Source organism: Bemisia tabaci, chromosome 8 (assembly GCF_918797505.1).
Source record: "Bemisia tabaci chromosome 8, PGI_BMITA_v3".
Lineage (NCBI taxonomy): Eukaryota > Metazoa > Arthropoda > Insecta > Hemiptera > Aleyrodidae > Bemisia > Bemisia tabaci.
The window spans coordinates 41,251,033-41,275,251 of record NC_092800.1 but is presented as its reverse complement, the minus strand read 5'-3'; the positions used below and the strand labels follow the sequence as shown (position 1 = coordinate 41,275,251).

At 40.8% G+C, this 24,219-nt stretch overlaps 1 protein-coding gene across 1 annotated transcript in view; it reads left to right on the top strand.

Moving 5' to 3' along the window:
- Positions 1–24,219, top strand: part of Sb (serine proteinase stubble) — a 183,909-nt gene that overhangs the window by 35,088 nt on the left and 124,602 nt on the right. Inside the window, exon 3 of the mRNA XM_072303283.1 lies at positions 8,957–9,027. The gene's annotated coding sequence lies outside the window, so the exon portion shown is untranslated. The remainder of the gene's footprint in view (positions 1–8,956; positions 9,028–24,219) is intronic.

Sequence of the window (24,219 nt, the reverse complement as noted above, 5' to 3'; positions counted from 1 at the left end):
TCGATTTCAAAATTTTTGACGTATCACTCAGATTTGTAAATGATGAGGAATAGCTGGATGTACATAATTTCACAGTCCACTTACTGGAGAAATTTCCATTTATTATGTTATTTTTAAATACTTAATTTAAAAAAAAAAAATCGGATTTCGACCGTTAAGAGTTAATAATATTTGGTCCGTCCCGACGCGACGCTGCGCCTGCCTTCTCACTTTGTATCAGCTGTTTATCTGCTGTAAATATTAATAGAAATTCAGCAATCAAGTAAATTGACCAATGCCACAAATCGAAGCCGGAAGAATGAGGAAAAATTGAGTAAAAACCTTATACCTTGGATTTTGAACCTTGAACCCTGAGCGATGCACCTTTCCTCAACTCTTCGAATGAGGAGCCCTTCACGAGCTTTTCCATTGTTTTATTGTTTATTCGAGTCACTCAGGTAGAATCCTACACCTTGACGTTTCTAGCGGAAACGACATATCTCTCACGCTATTAACATTGGACTTAAGTGACATGAGCTTTAAAAGCTCTACAACATTAAAAGTTCGGGGTTTCATAATTTTTTGCACATCTACATCAACTACAGATGACATACATGTAAAGATCATCCTTATCGGTCCGGCAGTTCGTCAGAAATAGTGCTTCCAAGATTTTGCTTGTAGCTGTATAATATAGATTGTGTAGCCGCTATAGATGCTATTGGAAATCTTACAGCCGGCTGTAGGTCTATGGTATTTTGGAACACAGATTCTACTGCCAATTTTTACCAGGGTCTATATTTTTTCCTCTTTTTTCCCTCCTTCATTGAAATATTACAGCCAATGCATTGCATTTTTTGATGTTTTTATTTAATTACATAAAACGTGGAAGCATTTCGGGGTATTGTGCCCCATCCTCAGCACTTATTATTGTTGTACTCTAATATTTTTGTTGAAATGATGGTTAGCGACTCAATTTTGGAGTAAAAATGCATCGCATATCAATATGAGGTTGACTTTAAGGAATGAGGAGAACTTCAGACCATTCTAAAACGCAAATCTTCAAAAAAAAAAAAAAAAAAAAAAAAAACCCATTCCTCTAATTGATAACTGAGTATCTTCTGACTGTATTAAAATCTACAAAGAAGGAACTTGTTTGCCGCTCAGTTTTTTATGCTTATTGATGGCTTTCTCGGAATACCGTGCCTCAGATATTTCACTCAAGTGGAAAGGAACCATTTTAATCGTATTTCTGGTCTCAACCTCAGTACATTTCCACCCACAGTGATTTGATTAGATCGCACCAGAACAAAAGTAATCAAGCTCTTGTCAAAGTTTGCACTTTTCAGTTCTCTGCAGGCAATTTCGTACCGAGGAGGAAGCTAGCGAAAGGTGCAGATTTGATCACGGACTTGCGCATGAATAAGGCTTGGAGGAGTGTCAGTGCTAGAGGGAGGCGCAAACATCCTTACATTGATGCCAATTGTTGCCAATAAATTAGTATTTTAATTGGAAAATGTGCAACTTAAGACATAATATGACCGAACAGCTTATCTGGTATGGTCATGTTTAACGAATGGCGGATGACAGTTTGCCAAAGAAGGCTCTAAATTGGGTTCCTCTCGGGAGGAGATCTAGGAGACATTCAGCAAAATCGTGGATATAGGTGGCATTCAAGATGAAATTACAAGATACCATTTACCAGATGACTTCCGGGTCGATAGACAAAAATGGCGATTAGGTGTTGCAGAGCGCCCGTGCGCGCTGTAAAAAATGCCGCAATTCCGCATATTGGCCTTAAAACTTCGAAATAATTCACATTTAGTAGGTAAATAATTGGACTATTTCTGCCAAACGGAACTATAAGCATTAAGACATGAGCCCGGAGACCCATAAGATTACATGCATAACAGGGTTCACGTCATCATGCACATAGTTCCGTTTGGCAGAAATACGTCCAATTATTATTCAGACTAGGTGCTTGGCTACAGATTTCCCTAATTTACCGCCAAAATTGTTTTCAAGCTAATGCAACTTTACAGGAAGTTACGCCTGATGCATTAGATATCAGGCCGAAAAGTGGTTTACTATAATTCTTTCGTATCTTATCATGATCTTTTACAGCATTCAACGTGTTTAATGGTGATAAACGGGAAAATAATCAGTAGCAGATTAGGTATTGCCTCTGCAATGAGCTAAAAATCAAAACCTTTAACAATTCAATTCAAAGGCCTTTGAGCCCACCCATAACGAATTAAATAGGGTATCTTCTACTCTGAAGTGTCTATACCACCTCTCTTAACGACTAGTTACTTCAGTAGCACATTTCATCCGTATAGTATCTGATGGAAATACTTGTAAAATAGTACCGCTCATCAAAGAGGGATCAGGTACACGCAATCATGATAAGTAATTACAATTATTCTAAATGAGAAAGTTATTAGCAGATATGTGCTTTCTGAAAAAAGCCAAAGCTAAACATTTTTGTTCCTATTCATCCTACTTCTACCTCGAACTGAGGGTAAAATGTATACAATTCTGATATCTGCAGTAGGCATGTTTTGCATATACTTACAATTAGTCCTAGTCAAAGTCAGTGATAAAGGTATATTCTTTTCACAAACTGGGAAATATACGAATCAATGGTGAAAATATAATTTTTAATGGTTGGAACCATCATTAATTAAAATTTCGTGTAGGAATGACTAGAGTCCCTTTAGAGAGAGTTAAGACAATGCGGCTCATGGATGTCACAAACGGGAATAAAGATTACACAAGTTGGACGTTTTTTGTAATCTCTGATCAACCCATTCCCGAATTCCTATCTCCGTTCCCTCCCTCATTCCGTTTGCTCCTTGCCGTACCCCCAATGTCCCGGTCCATTCCAATTTATAATCATTGCAATTGGTGAAACTGTGATCTTTATTCCCGTTTGTGACACTGTGAAGGCCTAAAATACGGTAACCAATCAGAAATGGATTCACATTGTCTTTACTCTCAGTATAAAGGGACTCTAGGAATGACTGATATACTTCTCAAAATCAGTATATATTTGCTGAGTGAATCAATTATTAATGTTGCATGATACTAAAAATGTTGCAACATGGCTGATTAGGCTCTAACCCACTGGAGTAGGCTATGAGTGCGTTGCCCAGGACTATATAGATCATCTGTTTCAACGAGTAATCCCAGAAATAGGGTGGGGGGGGGGGGGGGTTGGCGGCACACGCGCAAAACAACGGCGAAAGTTGCAGCACCAGCTTTCAGTCATTCTCGCCTGGATATACGTGTGTGCTTGTAATTTGAAACCACAAAACACTGCACCCTGCCTCGGGACTTTGATTTTGCGTTGCCGCATTTATGGCGACTCATATTCCGCGGCTGTTGGCCTCCATCGCACGCGGGAGCACGCGGTAAAAGGAGGGCAGTCAAGAAAGTCTGGACACTCTCATTTTCACCTCCTTCGCCAAAAACCATGAGCGGACTGAAAAAAAACTCCGGTCGTGGAAGCCATACTTACACGGAGAAAAAAAACTCGTGCGTGGGACCCGAAGTTTAGGTCATATGGATCTCTGAAGTTTTCGGATTGATCATCTGAGCACTTTAGGTCTAGCTGTCGAGGTCCAGATCACACATCTGAAACTTCAGTTCTCACACCTGAAGTACTTCACATGTGAGAACCGAACATTTTCGGATGTGAGAACCGAAGTTTTTTGGATGTGATAACCGAAGTACTTCAGATGTAAGAACTGAAGTTTCAGATGTGTGATCCAAACCTCAGCAGCTGGACCTAGAGTGTTCAGATGCTCAATCCGAAAACTTCAGAGATCCATATGACGTAAACTTCGGGTCCCATGCACGAAGTTTTTTTCCCCGCGTACGGGTATTACAAGACATACTGTCCGCGAGTCGGGCTCGGAGGCCGAAAATTCCGGGTGTAGCACCCCGCGCAGTCGAAGCTACGAATCCAGCACCCGGAACTTTCGGTCTCTGGTTGTGAGAACGGAACTGTCGGCATTTCTATATAACCCGTAAGATTTTTTTCAGTGCGGTTCCAGAACTTACGAACGGGGGGTGGAAGGGGGGCCTTGGAGCTTTCCCCAGTCAATTTTCGAAAGTTTTGAACATTTAATATGCAGTTCGAGTCAATTTTGTCATGAATAGTGACCAAATCTGCACATCCTCCCTTTTTCTCCTCTATTTCTTCCTCCTCTCTTCATTCTTCCCTCTGCCTTCCTCCTTTTGCCGGGCAACCGGGAGGAAGAGGAAGAGATGTGCATCCACTTCACCCCCCTTATCCACCTATGCCAAAAACTCCTCTAGAAAGGATATATTCAACTTTTCTCTTTCCGTGAAAAGAGTATTACTATAATCCGAATGACTTTATCGAATAGAGAGTAGAAAAAAGTCGGGATTTTCACCCGAGCTGTGCTCTTAAGGACTATTTTAAAAGTCTTCATAGTCCTATATATTGTGCATTAATATCAGAAATAAAACCGAAAAATCAACCAGAAATCAGAACCCTGACAGAATTTGAGATTTGAAGAGGATGTATTTGCGAAAAAAGAACCAAATATGAGAGGGAGAAGGGCTTTTTGTCAGTGTATGGAGACACATTTTTAAGAAAATCTACTTCTATCAAAGAGAAGCAAAAAACGACACTTGATTCTTTACACTGGAAAAAAACACATTGGATCTAGAGTCCAGACTCTTGAAAACATTGACAAGAAAAAATACTCTCTAAAAGAACCAAGCCTCATAATTTGAGCGGATTTCCTTTTGATTTAAGCTTAAATCTGATTGAATCAAGAGTATTTTTTACTGTCGATGTTTTTAAGAGTTTGGACTCTAGATCCAATGTGTTTTTTTCCCAGTGTATCCTATCCCACGAATCTCCTCTCTGCTGACGCAAGGAGCCTTTTGGGATTGCATTTAGCATAGGAGAACCAACGCGCTTTTAGCAATTTTGAAAAAATCGAGAATTTCTGCCATACCCGCCATTATCCTACCTCAATTTTTTTGCCCCAGTAGGTAAAGTTGCTGATGGGCAACAGCGAGGTCTCCGTGTGAGGAGACTCAAGACAGGTGGATGGCCGCTGATGGTCCACTGCTCATTGCAGATTGTCCAAGCTGCGGAATATATTAAAGGCATCGAAGCCTCGCCGTCCGGGGGAGAGGGCCAGGATAGAAACGTCCCTAGTGCTCACTGCTCAATGCTGACTTGTGCGTGGACGCTCGTAGCTTCAGCTCTGAGTAGTGGCTATTACAAGTCCAATGGTCGTGGTAATCACAAACTGAGATGCTCATGCTATGCGCCCCTAGCCCCCTTCCGCGTTGCCACGTGGTGCTCCGAACCCTGGATTTCTGCTCCATCGTGGGTGTACTCTTGATCGATCGCATTCGATAGTGGTTCGATGTGTCGTTTGGTTCAAAAAAATAAAACATGACTTCATACAAAAGTTTCAGGTTCTTTAGATTTTGCGCAATGCATTCTGGGTACGATTGATATATCCGAAATTTTAACCTTTAGATGAACTACTTTCACGGAAATCTAAATTTCAGTCTGTAGATAACTCATTGACGAATGAACATTCCGAAAATCATCCTCCTAAATCTCGAAATATAGTCTAAAGTACTGATTCCATTTTGCTACCGAATTCAATGTATCGATATCGATGGTTAAGTGGAAACAGTACTTTTGACTTTGTTTTAAGATTTTGCAGGATGATTTTTGGCACGTATATTCTTCAATGAGTTTTCTACGGATTGGAATTTAGATTTTCCCGAAATGATTCACCTAAAAGTTAAAATTTGGGATATATCGATCGTATCCAGAATTCATTGGGCAAAAGCTGAGGATCCACCTAAAGTTGGAAAAGTTGAAAATAAACCGCATTCAGAGCCCCCCTTTTTCTTCCGAGAAAACGCCGTGAAAGCACCGCGCTTTCCAATGATTTGCGATTGCGGAGGTTCCGATGATTTTAGCGTGTTCTTGGTTAGTTTGCCGAGTTTCTTACCGAACTAGGAAAACTTGATAAACTTACCGGAAGATGGTTAAAACCTTTTGGAATTCCGGCAATAAGAGGTGGTAATTTTACCGATATTTCTTTTTCCCGGTGCGCTTTCCACACGATATATCATCGTTTTTTCACCATGTGGCAATTCCTTCCCCCGCGCTATCTATCGGTTGACGACCGTAATTATACCGGGCCGTCGCTTGCCGTTTAAGAGTTAGGAGTTTAATCCAATTAAATAAAGGCTCACAACCGGTAATTAAGAAGCGAGGGAAATTGAGGAGTGTCCCACGGGACCACGGGGGACCACGAGGGGGCAGGGTGGGGGCCGGAGGGGGCACCGCGGGAAAAGGCCTCGCGCGCAGGATGAACGAAATGGAAATCTTCACTCACGCGCTCCATCCACCGATGTCGGGTCGCCGTCGGAAAAACATGTTTTCAAAAAAGAGCTTTTATCCTATACACTGAAAAAAAAGTAAGGTAATATTGACTATGGATCAACTTCCTCTTTTTCACACACGCTGAAAAAAAAATATCGGCGTATTTACTAAGAAAAGGGTAAAATTACCAAGAATTCAGGGTTCTATTTGATCCCAGTTTTTTCTCGGTAAAGTTACCATTTATGGAATAGGTAAAATTATTGAACTTTCTCGGTAATTTTACTGGACCTTGGTAGAAACACCAATATTTTTTATCGACTGTGGTAGAATCACCGAGATAAAATGGCAAAGAGACCGGGAATTGATTACCAATAAAAGTGGTATTCTTACCTGAAAAAACAGTAAAAATACCGGTTTTTAGGTAAGCTAACCAGTCTGTCTTTGTAAAATTACCAATACTTGGTAAAAAAAGTGAGATGGTAAAGGTACCAACGGACCGTGGTAAAAACTTCGAGAATTTTTTTTTCAGTGTATTTAGTGAAAATAACCCGAATTATTGTAGTATTCACCAGAACTCTGGTGAGCCAAAGCAAACTCCAGCTACCTTATCAAGAAGAAGAGTTGATACTTATAGAAAATGGTTCCAAAATCACGCTGTGAAAGTTTGAGACACACTCCTATCCTCAGAATCTGCCTGAGAATTATGCGTTTTTTAAGCTTCCCGCTTCAAACACGACACAACAGCACAGGTGAACATTTCGTAAGAGGGGTCGTTCAATCCAACCCCTGCGCGCTAGGATGTTACACAAAGCGAGATGGGCGCTTTTAAATCAAGAGGAACTATATCTATTGTGACATGATCTCTGACATGCATGTATTCTTGTGTATCTTAGGTATTATTATAGATATAATATCTTTTCACTTGAATATGTTCAAATGTACTCCACACCGTGGTCGATTTTGCCTGAAGTTGAGTTCACATGCACCGTTTTATGACTGTAAACACTCCAACCAGTGGCGAGGTGTGAATGATCGATTATCGATATTTCCCCATTTGAAGCTGTGGTAAAGAATCGAATATTAAGCTGTCCTTGCGAACACCCTGTTTTTCGATTATTTTCTATAGGTTTAAATGGCAGATCAATCGATCTACCGCAAAGCACGCCATGCCACTGACTCCAACCGTAACTCGTACATAATCAATGAAATTCATACTATGCTGCATCCGTAGTTTAATCACCCGTTGGCACTAAAACTCACATCATTTATGGTGCTAAAAAAGCAAGCAACTATTAGTAATTTCTATACTGCAGCTTTAGTTTTTAAAGTGAGAACCAAAGAGGTTATAGTTTCTGATTCGGAGAGAGCGTATTGGCCATCCTCGATCCTGAGAACTATTGGGATTCTCGCTTCATGTTTAAGTGCAGGCTCCTGAGATATTTCAGGTTAATTTTCGAGTTGCTGGCAACTCAGCGTTCAATAGCCTGCACAGAGAACCTCAACAGTCAACACGCAGCCGCACTGGTTCAACGGTCTGTTGACCGCTCAACTTTCGATGCAATCGATGCAACCGCCGCGATTTATTTCGACGCTCAGGCAATTGGATCTGGCATAATATGCTCACTCCCTAGAGGTCGTATAACTTGCGAGGTAAACATTCGGTCTCACTGCATTAGTGTATCACGTATGAAACCATGCCTTCCCATCACGTGAGCTGAAGTGTGCAGGTTCAGCTGCATTTTTTTAAAAATTGTATTTATTTTTATTTTTAAAAGAGAGTAAAGTTAAGCCTGATTGTACTCGTATCCCCATCCCACCATGTGAGGTTTTTTTTGACCAAATGAAAAATTACTTAGAAAACTTTCCTTGCGTAGCCAGAGCCATACTACTTTGCTGAAGAAAATCTCAATGCTTAAAAAAGCTTTTGGTGGGACGGATGCTAAGAGAAAATTGATCTCAAATGATAGTTCAATGACATAGTGTCTTCTGGGCCGGTCTCATGGTCTTTATTTCTCGCCATTGAATATTTCAATTTTTGTCGTTAATTTTGAAAAATGTTGTTCCTTTAAATGCGTACAGAAAAACTTTAAAATAAAACGAAGTGCATACCTATTTTCTCCCGATACACTGTGCTCTTTTTAGTAGGGTAGTGCACATAGCCCAGCGTAAGGACATATCGACGGTGTAAGTCGGCAATCACAGAACTCGATTTGCGACGTCGCAGACTTCCTATCACACTTTATTTTTTAAACGAAAAACTACTCAACGGCCATTCTTTAAAACTCCAGTGATTTTTCTTCTCTATGCGAAGAAAATTCTGCAAAACTTCAAGAAATCATGTCAATTTGTTCTCCTCTAAAAAAATAACATAGAGGCGGAGATTTTCAGACACCGCAAACGAGTTATGTGATTGCCGAGTGCCGACTTACACCGTCGATATCCCTGATTTCAAGCAATCGACTAAATAAAATATATATCGGACAATTTTTGTTCGAATACGAATGTGTGAGAATTTTATGTTGCAAGATACATTTTCCAAACGAATGCGGAGTTTGATTTATTATTGTTTGTCTTCTTTGTTTGCAGTTGCCGTATTTAACTAATTTGGCGAATCTGATCGAGGGAATACTTGGACTTCGTCTCCTTTATCGTGCTTGGTGAGTATATTTCTGTTTTACATGGGACATGGGTTCACTTAAAAATAGAGAAAAACGTTTTATTCTATGCAGCAATCTTCCAGATGAATATTCTTTCTAGAAATATGGCTTGAAATATTATTGTACGTTGCAAATTTTATAGCGAATCCTTTCCTACATAAACAATGAATTATTATGTCTGAAATTAGAAAAATAAATCAAACTTTGGGCTTATTACCCAAATTGACAGACAAAGCGATAGACTAAGCAGACATAGGGAGTATGGAGCGATCCTGTCGGTTGAAATGGGTGGCTCCTATAGACAAAGGGAGAAAATGACGGACTGACTATAGGGTTCCTCGTAGGTTCCCGTTAGTTAGTCTATTACCTACCTCCTTCGTCCATTGCGACCACCCGCTTCCACTAATGGGATCCCTTCTTACCTCTTTTGTCTTCTTTTTCTATTGCTTTGTCCATCAATTTCAATAATCAACGCGCTGGTTCGACTATTTGTCCACGACATCCCTGGTAAAAATTGGCAGTAGAATCTGTGTTCCAAAATACCATAGATCTACAGCCGGCTGTAAGATTTCCAATAGCTTCTATAGCCGGCTACACAATTTCTTATAGCCTTTTATAGCCGATGGCGATTACGCAACAGCCAGGCGATAAAGTGTATGCTAAACGTTACTAATTACGGATGCTAGGACTTAGTGAGTTTTTGGAATACTGCTCTCTTTTTGGGCCGTAGTATCTTGATTTATTTTGCGAGGAAAGCTCCGTACTTTTGATGGATGCCTGCCATTACTAATATATTAGAGCGCCTTCAGTTTCGTATGATACTGTGCAATACCTCTGGTGTGAAATAGTTGCTTCAAGCGCCGTGGCAGGCGGGCAGCCAGCGCGAAACACGCATTGGCGCCTACAAACCTAACGGGATACTTCACGCGTTGCGCAATGCGTGAAGTATCCCTGTTAGGTTTGTAGGCGCCAGTGCGTCGCCGCTCCGCTTTGTGTTAGGCTCTAATATTTAATCTGGCGGAGTCAGCGTTATTCAACTCATGATTTTGAAATGTTTGCACATCCTGTATGGATTATTCTCGTTTTAATTGATGAAAAAAAATATGTATCAAAGGAAAATATAACGTGTGTTTTGTAAATATGAACGTGGTTCCGTATCAAACCTAATGATTTCCAAAGCACACGAATTTCTACACAATTTCTTATAGCCTTTTATAAACGATGGCGAAAAAGCAACAGCCAGGCGATAAAGTGTAAAGGCCGGCGATAGGAACTATAGCCCAGCTGCATAATTTTTTTATCGCTTCGTATAGCCCGGCCGTATGATTTTCTCCGCATTCTACAGCCAGCTATATGATTTTCTGTAGCCTTCTTTAGCCGGCTATAAGAATTCCTATGGTATTTTGAAACGCAGTTCTTATCGCCAATTTTTAGCAGGGATATTCACGACATTTCACAGATAGAATGGCTCAATCGAAACTCCTCACCGCGCGCAAGAACTCCATTGTTGACCCTCCCGGAAGGGGATTAATGAAATGGAGGCAGACTCGAAGATCAGTCTTTATTGCGAATGGATAACCGTTGAGCTGAGTTGAGTACCTCGTTGGCTTTGAGTGGCGTGGACCACAGACGCGGCCGGTTGCCTCCTGCTGCTTAGATCGTAATTACAGAGCAGCTCGGATCGCTTTAGCCAGTAGCTGTCTCATTTTCACCCATCGCTGTCGAACTCACCGGCTAATCCCCCTGAATCCCTCGCAAATGTTGCGTCCACACCACCAAGAACGAACTCCGAGCCGTTGTTTTGGTCGTATTTCAGATAAAACTGCTCTTTAAGGAAGCCCATATGGTTTACACGTGTTTGATTATAGCCATGCTCTAATCGGAAATAGCTGCTTTCTTTGAGGAGGTCCAGAGGGTTTACTAACGTTTGTAATTGGATTACATTTAACAAAAAAGGACCAGCGTGATTACAATGTTGTATAAGTCGCTTTCACAGCGCAGCCTCGCGCTCTGCGACGCCCAATTGCCATTGCCCCCTATCCTTCCAGAGATCATCAGACACACTGGGGAAAAAAAAGCTCATTGGATCTAGAGTCCAGACTCTTGAAAACATTGACAGGAAAAAAATACTCTTGATTCAATCAGATTTAAGCTCAAATCAAAAGGAAATTCGCTCAAATTAAGAGGCTTGGTTCTTGATCTAAGCAAAAATCCGATTGAATCAAGAGTATTTTTTCTTGTCGATGTTTTTAAGAGTCTGGACTCTGGATCCATTGTGTTTTTTCCAGTGCAATAGATGGGAATAGATGGGATCATCAGGCAAGGGGTGAAGGAGGAGATCAGAAGGTGCTTCTTAATAATTATCTAAAAATCTCCCAGAAAAGCAAATGGTTTTCGTTTCCCACCAAAAAATTGTTAATTTCAAAGGAAAATAATTTTGTAAATTTTAATACTATACAACATACATGTATCAAGTATTTTTAAAAGAAGAGAAGAAGTTGCACAATGTTGAAGACGCTGTAACTGCGCTGGTTCCTTTTTGCTAAATGCGATTCGATTAAGGTGTTGTCTACATTGTGCCCAGTGGCGAGGCGTGATTGATCAATTATCGATATCTTCTGATTTGAAGCCATGGTGGAGAATCGATTATTAAGGTGCATGTTGCGAACACCCAGTTTATCGATCCTTTTCCATAGGTGTAAATAGCAGATCAATCGATGTATCGCAAAACACGCCACGCCACTGATATCGCTCTTTAACGACTCCTATCCTTGGAAAGCAGTGGCGATTCCAGCAAGTTGACAACACTGTTGAAACGCCCTTTAAATCTATTGAATTTATCGATTCTAGATGCAACAGGCTGCATCATCGCTAGAATCGATTGTTTTACATACAGTTAAATACAGGGGAAACAGTGTTGGTAACTTTCAAGAATCGCCACAGTTGGGAGGGTCTATTCTGCTGTGCTGACGAAAAATGCCGAAAGAACATTTGGTTGTTGCTGAATTTCCACTGATAAAATATTTGTTTGTTAGAGAATTTATGGAATATTTCTCTTTGCAATTTTCACATACTGCGGATCAATTGCGAATAAATTGCTTTAGAAAATCAGAAGAAAAATATTCACAAGTTCAACGGAAATTCTATTTAATCAAGAAATTTCGGGATAAAAACGACAGGGAAACTGATGAGCAAATTTTTCCATTTAATATCATACTCTTAAACAGATTACTCTTCCGTTTTGTATGCGAGACACCAAAAGTTGAATCGCTTACTTTTCTACCCCGCGTCCAAGTCTCCTGGGAGCGTTCCTGAATGGGCCTCCAGACAAGGTGTGAATGGGCCTGTTGCAAACTTTTGCTAGAGCAAAACTAAGAGTTGTTTCTTACAGATAATGCCCTAAAAATCACGATGAGCGCATCGGCAAAGTCTGAAATTCACTCATAACTTCACAATCTGCGTAAGAAATTTGCGGTTTTTTGAGCTTCCCGCTTCGAAAACGATACTACGGTACAGGTGAACATTTTGTTAGAGGAGTCGTTCCATTGGCGGCAATACTCATCATGGCCGACGCCAGTCCGCCAAAACACGTGTGATGGGACGAGATAACACCTGAACAGGATTAAACCACATAACAATCGGCGTGTTTACGTTCATATTTTCCTCGCCCGCCTTAATTGACCTTGAACTCTCCTTGAATTACGCGAGGAACTGCGCAAGCGTCGGCCATGATGAATATTGCCGACGATGGAGCGACTCCTCTAACAAAATGTTCACCTGTGCAGTGGTATCGTTTTTGAAGCGGGAAGCTCAAAATAACGCAATTTTCTTACGCAGATTGTGAATTTATGAGTGCATTTCAGACTTTGCCGATGCGCTCATCGTGATTTTTGAGGCATTATCTATAAGAAACAACTCTTCATTCTGCTCTAGCAAAAGTTTGCAACAGGCCCATTAAGGCATCTCGCAAGTTTCCACTGCAAAATTTCCCGAGGAAAACGAATCACACAACGGGAAATTTTTTTGCTACAGGTCTTTTGAAGAGTTTGCGCTTGTCTTCTATATTCCTAAATTGTATCAAACGCACGGGAAAGAAATTTTGATGAAATGAGTGCCTACACTGGGAAAAAAACACATTGGATCTAGAGTCCAAATTCTTGAAAAAATTGACAAGAAAAAATACTCTTGATTCAATCGGATTTTTGCTTGAATCAAAACGAAATCCGCTTAAATTAAGAGGCTTGGTTCTTGATTTAAGCTAGATTCTGATTGAATCAAGAGTACTTTTTCTTGTCGATGTTTTTAAGAGTCTGGACTCTAGATCCAATGCGTTTTTTTTTCCAGTGTAGGAGAAATATTCAAATTCTCGCCTATACAACCATAACACACTCTTCAAGCAACAACACATGATGCACCGTCACGAATAAATGGATTACATTTTGCAATAAGGAACCACTATTTCTGGCCCATTTTAGAAACAGCATACATGCCATTAGTTTTCCTTTGCAGATATGTGCTCTTACGGGAGAGCCAGATATAGTGGTTCTTCATTGCAAACTGTAATCCAAATGCGAAAGATGAAGCGTGGTAGTGGAAAAGACAGAAAGTGAAAGGTCAGGAGGAGACACGGAATGATGTCATTAGGTTTTTGCCTCATTTTCGCGCGCGTCTGGAAGAGCTATTGAGTTGTTAGCAGACGAGGAAACTCACGGGTTCATAATCTCCTGCCACGCTGCCGGTCAATGACGGTCATAAATGGAATATATGACCTGAAACGAAGCCAAAGAATCATTACCCGCGCGAGTTCCGTGGTAATTGAACGGAACTTCCCGGCAAATTTTGAACTACGATGTTGCCCTGCCACATCCAGGCGGACATCGAATTACCTTAATTTTCTAAAGTGTGGGCTTGAGATAATATCGCCCACATAACCCCCCCCCCCACCCCTTTTCCCACAAATCACATGTAAAACGTATAGTTTCGAAGAATAAAAAACTGTTAGCCGCCGTAATCCGTTTTGAATTCTTTTTCTTAATTTTACGAGTTCTAAAGTTCCTGGTCGTATTCTCCTCCCTCTGATTGGTCATGCTTACCTCCTGGAGCTGCTGGTTCGTGGCGTTTTCTCAGCAGAACGAAAGCGGTGGAAAACGACCGGATCATACGAACACGTGTTTTATGCTGATGAAAAAAGTATATTACTGTCACGTGGAAATAACTTGGTCGTCGCTGTTTTTGTTCCGTAATAAAACACGCGATATACGATATTGTTATGGGTGCAGAATGTTGTGAGTCACAGCCTGTGACTTTAAGTTTACGGGGTACCACCTATAAAAAGTATTCGAATTTTATTGCATATAAGGCAGAAAAATTTACATTTTATACTTTTTTGTAGTCCTTTTTCAGTGCTTGGATGGATAATTTTGCACGCTATATTTTTCGACCGACAATATTTAGATTGACGCATTCTCAGATTCTCAAAATCAATAAAATAAAGCTTTACGGTGGTCTGGAGCAAGGTGACGGGTGTGATATCAGTTTTCGGTAAGCTATCGAGACAGTTCCTTTAAGACTACCTCTGATAGCTATCGGAATATGTTCAAAGGTGGAAATATCAGCTGTTGTCAACAAATCAGTTTTACGGGCTCAGAAACTCAACCGACGCATACGAGACAAAAATGCCTCGACTCGAGATCCGCGCAGCTCTGATACCGCCCGTCTCCAACGGTTGCGGCCCGTGGTGTGGCGTGCTTTGCGACATATCGATTGAACTGCGATTTAAACCCATGGAAAGGATCGATCAACGAGGGTGTTCGCAACGAACACCTTAATAATCAATTCTTCACCATAGCATCAAAGAGGGAAATGTCCATAATCGATCACTCACGTCTTGCAATTGGTTGCGTTCTTTTCGGCGTTTATCGATAACTTGCCGACAAGGGTTCGTTCGAACATTTCTAAACTTGTAAACAAATTGGGCTAAATTCCCATTCCGGAAAGCTCGGCAGCAAAACCGAGATTTTCAGTTCCGGCTACCGGAAAAATTATCGAAAGCATGGAAAAATGTGGACAATTTTCGGCAGTTTCACCGGATTTAAAAAGGCGAAACCGAGAGTATTGGCTTTCAGTTGCTAAATTCTTTATGGCACGAATATTGCCGAGATATTATACACATGGAGGAGTTTGGTTTACAATTTTTACCAAGTATTAACTAGATATCCGGTATTCCAATGCAAAAAAAATACAAACATTTTGGACGTGAGGTTATGGTCTATTTGGAACCATCGCAAAACGATATGTCGAATATCGAAGGAATGACGTAGCCACAAAATTAGTCAAGGAATGGCGATATCTGCAAGCTTCTCAGCGTATGCGTACGGCGCCATGTATAGTCGATGAACGGCAACTGTTACACGTCACAAAATGTGCGGAGCACAGAAATACATCTGTCGAAGATGTTTTCTCCCGTTTTCACGATGTATGATTAACGACCTTGCCGAGCGACTGCGCTCTATTTGGCGCTGCCATGATCGATGCACCGGAATGCGACTCGATAAAATTTTGTCGCGAGTTCCTTCATCTTGAGTCTGTCAACGAGAGGTTTCTCGATGGAAGCGCGAGTGCAGAGTGCAACGCGCGCGTGGTGCTTAGCCCAGTTCGTGAGCGCTTCGCGAAACCTCTCAATCGCTTTCCAGAAGTCAGGGTTTTCAACGCGGAAGAACTTAAATATCATGAGTACGTGTGAACGGCTGAAACTTCAGGCTCATGATTGAGAGGGCAAGGCTTGAATGGGCCAGTTACACGTATCATTGAGTCCTGCGGGCTGATTGTTGACATTGAAAGACAAATCGATAGAGGAAGAAGACATAAGGAGTATGGAGCGATCCTTTTGGTCGAAATGGGGGGTTCTTATAGACTACATAAGGGGACAAATGATGGACTAACTAAAGGGTCTCTTATGGGTTTCCGTTAGTCAGTCTATTACTTACCTCTTTTGTCCATTGCAAACACCCGCTTCTACCGATAGGATCTCTACATATCCATTTTGTCTTCTTTGTCTATAGCTTTGTCTATCAATTTTAACAATCAACCCGCTGTCCTCCTAATTGATGCTCGATGACGAGTAAAATATAAAAATATCGGTGTAACGATTGAAATAAACGAAGTTTCCGCTTCTTGAACAAATTCCGTTTCAATGTCAAAAATAAGGATTTTCAATTGGGAAAACTGGTCGATGTGCTACATTCTACCGTTCGCAATTTTTCTATAAATATTCCTCAGTAACAGATTCCGCAAGCTGTCCCCAGGCGGTGAAGATAAGTTCTTTAAATTGAAATGATTGGTGATCATTGGAATTAAAGGTGGACTAGCTCTCACGTAGTGCGCGAGAACTTCGAAAAGCCATACATATTTCAGGAGACTTAAACGCAGATTTAGGAAAGTAAGAAAGAACTATAAACTGTACATGGCATCATTCGTGGGTTATTATTGTGTCTGGTACCATCTGTAACTAGCCAGGGTGGCATGAAACGTAAGAAAGAAATGAAATATTGGAAACTTCAGTGCAATATTTCATGAAATTTTACGAGGCTGTGAAATATTTCATATTTATCGGGAGCCAGAGTATGCAACCCGCACTCAAACACACAAAAATAGAAGAAAATAGCAATTTTTACATTTTGCGAAACATGCAAAAGAACCGGCATTCTTTTAAATATCTTTCATGAATTTCTGAAATTTCATGAAATATTTCACGAGAAATTTCAAGATTTTAGTTTCCACGAAATTTTGCCACCCTGCATTCGACATTAGTTCCACCTTGCGCGATCGGAGCAAGGTGCGTGATACAACTATTTAAACCTTTCGATGACTCCAGTTGCATAGCTAATGAAATGAAGGCGTTCTGAATTTCTCACTTACAAATCCTTCTTTGCTTACCCCAGTGGTTGGAATTTTGTTATAAAAACACCTCAATAGATAAAAAAATAACCATATTAATGAAACCCCATTTTATGAAATTTTGTCACCGTATAACTAGCCCAATATATGTTGTTTTGGTGACCGGAGCATGTTGATTTTAATAATTTATAACACCCTTTAGCCCAGCGACAATTTTTTCGAAATAACTTCTTAACCCTTTAAATTGAATAAATTACCTTGGAGGATTGAAATTCTCGATGTGATAAGATTTGGCTGCACAGCAGACTTGTTGCGTCCCGGCGTGGAGTCGGAACACGACTAGTGTTTTCACGCTTCATTATTCCCAATGCCCGCGTGATCGGGGCACTATAAAAATGTTTACTCTTCATTCCGAGCGAACAGGTGATACGAAAGCAAACTTAAGCAAAACAGAGAATAAGGCGTGCACGTTTCGACGCCGAATCATGAAAGTTTTTGGTGTGCGACTTATTTTTGAGAGAGTTTAATATTATGGGGTCAGTCGCAAGCAATTTGGCGTTCTATCATGGTTACGGATCGTATTCTATACATCAAAGAGGTGAGATTGTATAGATATCGATTGGTTCAACGTGTAAATATAGCCTCAAAAGTCAATTGAGTAATCTGAGGGTTTCTTGTGATAGACTTTTGATTCTTTTGAGTATAAAATGGCAATGAAAAGTGAAATTGTTAGGAATTTTCTCATTATTATAATTAGCTTTTCCCACATAAATCCTAAAATTTTCGTTTGAGATTGTGTTCTATTGTTTTGAACCAAACGATACATCGAACGACTATCGAATGCGATCTATTGATTGTTATGGATAACCAGGAATAAGCCCAACTGCATCTCAACTTGTTTAATTTTCTCTCTTTTTCATTTTTTCAACTGAGAACGAAACTTCTTTTCGCTTTTTACTATTTATGGATGTACGCACACATTTATGTATGAAGAAAATACTCATAAAATTTAAAATTCAGGGTTGCTCATTTTTTTTTCATCAAAATAAAACATCAGAGATAATTAGGGTAGAAAACATTCAAATCACTTCACGCAAATAAGCATAAATATGTCACTCCATTTGAAGGCTTCACAAAAATGTCGCCGCATTAGGCAGATTTCTTTTTGACAGATTGAAGAGTCGTTGTATCCCTAATTTGGAAACGTAGCGTAAGCAGATAGCCGAAAATACGTCAGAGTGGAACATACGACGATTAGCTATCGACAAGATTCACATGATGCCAGGTGAATCAACGTTTGTTCCAGATGAAGTCTATCTAGGTACACATATTTGGGAAAACTTAAAAATCTTCAAACAGGCGCGCTATACGTCGCAACATCTTCACGCAGTCCAGTATCTCTCTATAAGTGGATAATCACCATACTAACAGACAAGCGTAAAAGTAGATCTATTCAATATTTGATGCGTGAAAGTTTCAGGCCAATTATTTCATTCGATTCAAGCAGGACCGGGATCTGGAATTGTGCAGGGTGTCTCAAAAGTGAGTGCTCGGTCTCTATGAAGACCCTAATTCAAATCTTCTATCAAGTTACTGTGAGCTTCAGGTGTCGCTAATAACGACCTATTACAAAGAAAACGCTTCAAATAGAGAAAAAAAAATCATGAGAAACGTTTTTTCGACTTTTAACTCCCAAAACTATATTTTGTAAACTTGGAACATCGGCCATCGTAGCTTTAACTTAGAATATAATTTTTGGATACTTTTTGCCCCAAAAGGTCAATTTTTTTCAAAAATTTGCTTTGCGAACGTAGTTACATGGATCAAATCTCTGATCTCATTGAATCTAAAATGCAGCTAATTTCCTAAAAATTGCTTTAAATTGCACTAGGAAACGTAATAAGTCCGAAACTAGGAAGAATTGAAGAGTTATACACGCGCATATATACTGTTTCTTTCAATCACAAAAAACCGTGAAATTAGAAATACACGTATCTCATGAATGTAATCTTAAATTTTAATGTCGGATGATTGTCTCTACCTTATTTTTCACGAGATTGATATTTGATGATATCTTAGCATAAAGCTTTCAGAAAATGTTCCTGAAATGGCTGCGAAAGCTCGATATAATTCCAAAACCATAACATGCATGTACGTATTAGTCATTTTTACAGCGCTGTTGGGCGCTCTGCGACACCTAACCACCACAGGAATCTGTCATGGTAGAAATATTCCGAAAGCAGGCATCTCTCCATCGCTTTTTCAATACAATAGGATACAACCATAAGATACATCAGGGGACTCGCAAGGTCTCAACTCTAGTGACATGTTTTTCCGCAGTTTAATCGTAGTCAACATTTTTCGAATCCTTTTCACATTTCACCATCCAAAAATCTCAAAATATACACTGAAAAAGAACGTGAATGGCACCATAGACATACTGTCCGCGTTTCGAGCTCAGAGGCCGAAACCTCCGGGTGCTGGAGCCGTAGCTTCGAATGCTCCGGGTGCCACACCCGGAACTTTCGGCCTCTGAGCCCGGAACGCGGACGGTATGTCTATATATAGCCCGTAAGTGCGGATTCCACGCCCGGAGATTTTCTCTCAGTGTATTTCAATTTTGTGCCCGTGTGGTTGATGAGGTATAAGTACTTTTGAAACACCCTGTTGACGTGACGGCGATGCGCGGCCGCGGACGTCAGACAGGACGGATTGGCGGACACGCGAGCCGCGAGCGTCACCGATCAACAATGAGCCTTCGTTTGCAACTGTTGACTGTTTCGGCGCGGGAGCCGCGACTAGGAAGCGAGGCGCCTCGAGCTCCCCGCTTCAAAAGTGGCGGTGCGGCGCCGCGGCGCGGCTATTCCGGATGATGGTTGTAATCGTCTAGAATTCATCCATCTAAAATGGCTAATCCCTGACCAGTTCGGCCGCCACCACTCTTGCCACCTCCTCTAGAAAAAAAATTGGATTATAATGAGAGCGACGGTGAGGAACACTATGGGTCCAATTCTGCTGCGCAAAAGAAAAACGTCGTATGTTCAGTCGGAAGTTGCAAAATACCCTCCTTCTATTGCTGTGTTGTTGTTGATGTTGTTGTTGTTGATGTTGTTTTTGCTGCTGTTGTTATTGGCCGCCTCTCCAATGAAAAAACGATGCTCTATCATATTAGGGCTAAACAATTTCGCGATATTGCCAACCTTCCCCGCGTCATTGACGAGAAATCGCGGCGAAACGGTCATTTGCGCGGGAAGTTGAGATATTTTGACATTTTAAGCCCTTCCTTTTAGAGTTGCCGCAGGTCATGGCCAAAATCACTCACATCTTTTCCGTAACGAAATTTTACGAGCTTTTAGATTGGTAATTCGGAGTTTTGCTCTAAAATCAAGCATTTTTAAGAAACATGGGAAAATTCGCGGAAAAGTCGGAAATCTGAGCAATTTTGGGAGGTTTAGAAAGGGCTCACTCCCCCGTCCCCTCACCGCAATAAATTTCGCATAGACAAAATAAAATCTTATTCTACTACGCGAGAGCTTCAAGAAAATCACCATCTTCAAAATTCCCTTGGGGTAGGGAGGGTTACCCCTTGTTGGTCCACGGTCTAGTTGGTCTTTGCCAAGCAATTTTACCAATTTAGTACCATATTTCACCACCTTGGTCGTTTTTAGCAGGTATAATCATGCCTTATTTCTCTTTTTTCCTCTCGTCTATCACTCAAGAGGCTTATCGCCATCCTTCTCCGAAAATGCAAGCATTGTGACATTGAACACTTAACAGTGATGACATTCCGAAGTTGTGACCTTTTCAGCTTAGTCCTTCTTACATTTACGGATAGATGACCAACATGCGCATTAGCACCAAGTTGCCAATTCTAACGCAAAAAAAAACACGTGTACAGGACAGCGAAGCGGGTAAATTCGAAATTTCTCGCGGTTTCGACATCCGCGGACGAGTCTGGGACAAGCGCGATATGCGAATTATGCGAACGAAGCGGACCGCCGGCGCAAGACACCGCGCTGTCTCCGTATTCGTTTGGCTATTTTGTCGGCGGCTCTTCCGGCCGGCGGCCAACGGCAGATCCACGTTCCACCGCCGCAATGTGACGTCACGCCTCGCGGCTAGCACCGTTTTAATTGGCCCGCAACCCGCAACGGAAATCTATGCCCGCAAAGGCCCAAACAAGGCAAAAGGCCCTGCCGTCGGGATCGGGAGCTACTCAACCCCGCTAAGGAAAAACGCCGTATGAACATTCGAGAGTTGCCAAATTTCCCTTGGTAAAACATGTCATTTTGATGACATTCTGGCAAAGTTTTCTCTAAAATTTTCAGATATTTTAGATTAAATTGCGTACAAAATTGTCTGAAAATTCTGGACAAAAATTTTCACAATTTTTCAAATAAATTGGTTTTCATCGAAGGAAACTTGGCAACGTTTGAAGCTCATACGGCGTTCTTACTTAGTACGGCAGTACTCGCAAACAAAAGAACGGTCCGTTCTCGGTGTCGTCTCATTCAAGACTGAGAAACGTCGAGTTTTCCGCTGCTTTTGCCTGCGGAGGAGGAGCCGAACATTTTTCATCTTCTCCTCGTGACTTAACGTGGATCTTCAGTTTATGCGAAATACATCCTGGATTCGATCGATGTATTTTAAAATTTAACCATTTTTATGGATTATTCGGGAAAATTGAGCTTTCAGTCTAAAAGCCAATCATTGAGGAATGTTTGTGCCGAAAATCATCTTTTCAAAGTCTTAAAACAAAGTCAAAAGTATTGTCTCCAATTAATCATCGATATTGGTACACTGAAATCGAGTGCAAAATGGAAACAGTACTTTTGACTCTGTTTTGTGACTTTGAAAGATGATTTTCGGCACAAACATTCCTCAATAATTGGTCTTTTAGACTGAAAGCTCAATTTTCCCCAAATAATCCATAAAAATTGATAAAAATTTAAAATACATCGATCGCATGCAGAATGCATTTCGCAAAAGCTGAAGATCCACTTAAATATGACAGGCAGCGGAAGTAATGGAATGTTGGAATGGGTATACGTCAAATTGAGATAACTTTCATGGAGGAACATTTAATGCTTATTAAAATCCGATTTTATGCCACCGGCTGAAAGATAAATCACGCAATTCGATTCAATGTTTATTTCTTTGTTCCCAAAAGTAAGGATTGAGTGGTCATATACAATATTGTTTCTGTGGGTCGAGAAGGTAACGGTGTAAAGTAACGCTGGTGATAATTCACTTTTAAAGCACGCGTGGACAGCTTAATTGTAGGTCTATACCCGCATGAAATAACACAAAATTTCAAATTAAACATTTACTCCGCGGATTCCGGCGGTCAGTTTTGTTATTAATTTGCCTGGACCGGCTACGTGTAAATATTGACCATGTTAGTGTTCGACAGATTGATGAAGAACAGCCACTCTGCAAAATCGCGCATCCTTGCGGTGCCAAATGGACTTCATTTTGCAATGTGAAGTCACTATTTCTGCCTCATTTAAAAGCAGAGTATGTGTCATTATAGTTTCCTTATGCATATAAATACTAGTAAGGATGACTCAGAAATAGTGGTCTCCTTATCACAAAATGTAGTTCATATGGTTCTAAATTAACCGTATGAAGTATAATGAAGTCAAAAAAAAAAAAAAAAAAAAAAAAAATTATAATAGCTCGTCAAAATAAATTTTCAATTTTTTACCCAGTATGTATTTTTATATAATCTCTGGGCAAATAAAACTATCGTCATTCCTAAACCATGGAAACCCACGTGTTCATACCTCAAAATGTGCACTTGTTCGGCATTATCGGAAGAAGGTCAACTACATTATTTAACCGGCAGGAGATTTTAAGTGGTTCACAGAATCGCTCACAAATTCCTATAACAAGACCGGGGGGGGGGGGGGGCTGTCTAATATTTTAATTCTGACGAAGAACGGGATGATATTTCTAATTATCATTTGTAAAGAAGGGGGAAAAAAACCAATTTCGGTTAAAAAATAATCGCTTAGCTAATGAGGGATTGTGTTCCTTCCTTCTGATTGAGAGGGTAGCCTGATAAATCACGGTAAAAACAAGTGACAGTTAGAACTTCTTCAGATTTCTAAAAGCCGACTTCACTTTGAGGAAATCAAGGAAGATGAATCAAATGCACACAAATACACCGAGATGAAAAGGATGCTTCTTTAACATTCTGGATGTAAACCAAATTGTGCGACAACTCACAAATCGCTAAATTAACCGCCACAGCAATTAGTTTTACATTTTGACATTGCTGGAGTAACTGTTGTAGCGGTTAACTCAGCGTTTTGTGAGTTGTCGCACACTTTTTTTTACACACCAGAATTTTAAATCAGCACCCTGTTTTCAGTGAAAATACTCATTACGAATTCTGGTGAGCGAATCCTTCTTTTCTCCCAAAAACTCGCAAAATCCAGCCTGTCCCGTCCAATAAAAATATTAGCACGGCAACAGGCAGAAAGAGAGAACAGAGGCCTCAATCAAAGGGCCCGCTCGGGGCGGCGGAGTCGGTGGTTTGGCGCTGGCAGAATTAAATTTATTAATTCTTGTAAACAAACAGAGGATCAGCTAAATTAGCCGGACCCGCCACTCAGCGGCAACTAACATTTCATTGTAATGAACAAGTTCGAAATATTAAACCCCGCCCCCACCCCTCCCGCCTCCCCCTGCGTAAGTAGCTCATTCATAATTGAAAATCTCTCGGGGACGGGGAACCGGTTCCGGTGGCAATTCCGCGCGCAGTTTGTGCATGCGCGTCGAATGTGTGTCAGTATTATATTTTTTCGCTGAATAGGTTCTTGTGTTTTTGGGAATGCCTCCGCGCGCTTTCTTCCGCGGATTTGCGGCGAGCGTCCTCGCGAATGAGTCAATTTTATGTTTCCGCCGAGGATGATAACTCGCGGTTTCATTTCAGGCGCGCCGCGATGTTCAGTTATTTTTCAGGTTGATCGAGGCTCCGGTCGCGAATTCGAAAATTCCTCCATCGTCATTATACGTGATGGAGTTAGGCAAATGCTCGGATGAAAACGAATGATTGTGGGTACTGCCGTCTAACTGTTATGAACTAGCTGACATGCTGACTATTCATTGGACATATTTCTGCCAAACGGAACTAAGCACCTTAAGGGAAGAAGGGAGGGGGGGTTGGATTGGCAGGTTCAGGTGACTGAAAAGCTCCGCCCGTCTTATGCTCACAATGTCTTTTCGATGGCGCTTAGTTCTGTTTGACAGAACGCGCTAAAATCATCAAAGGGAACTGTAATTGCGCTT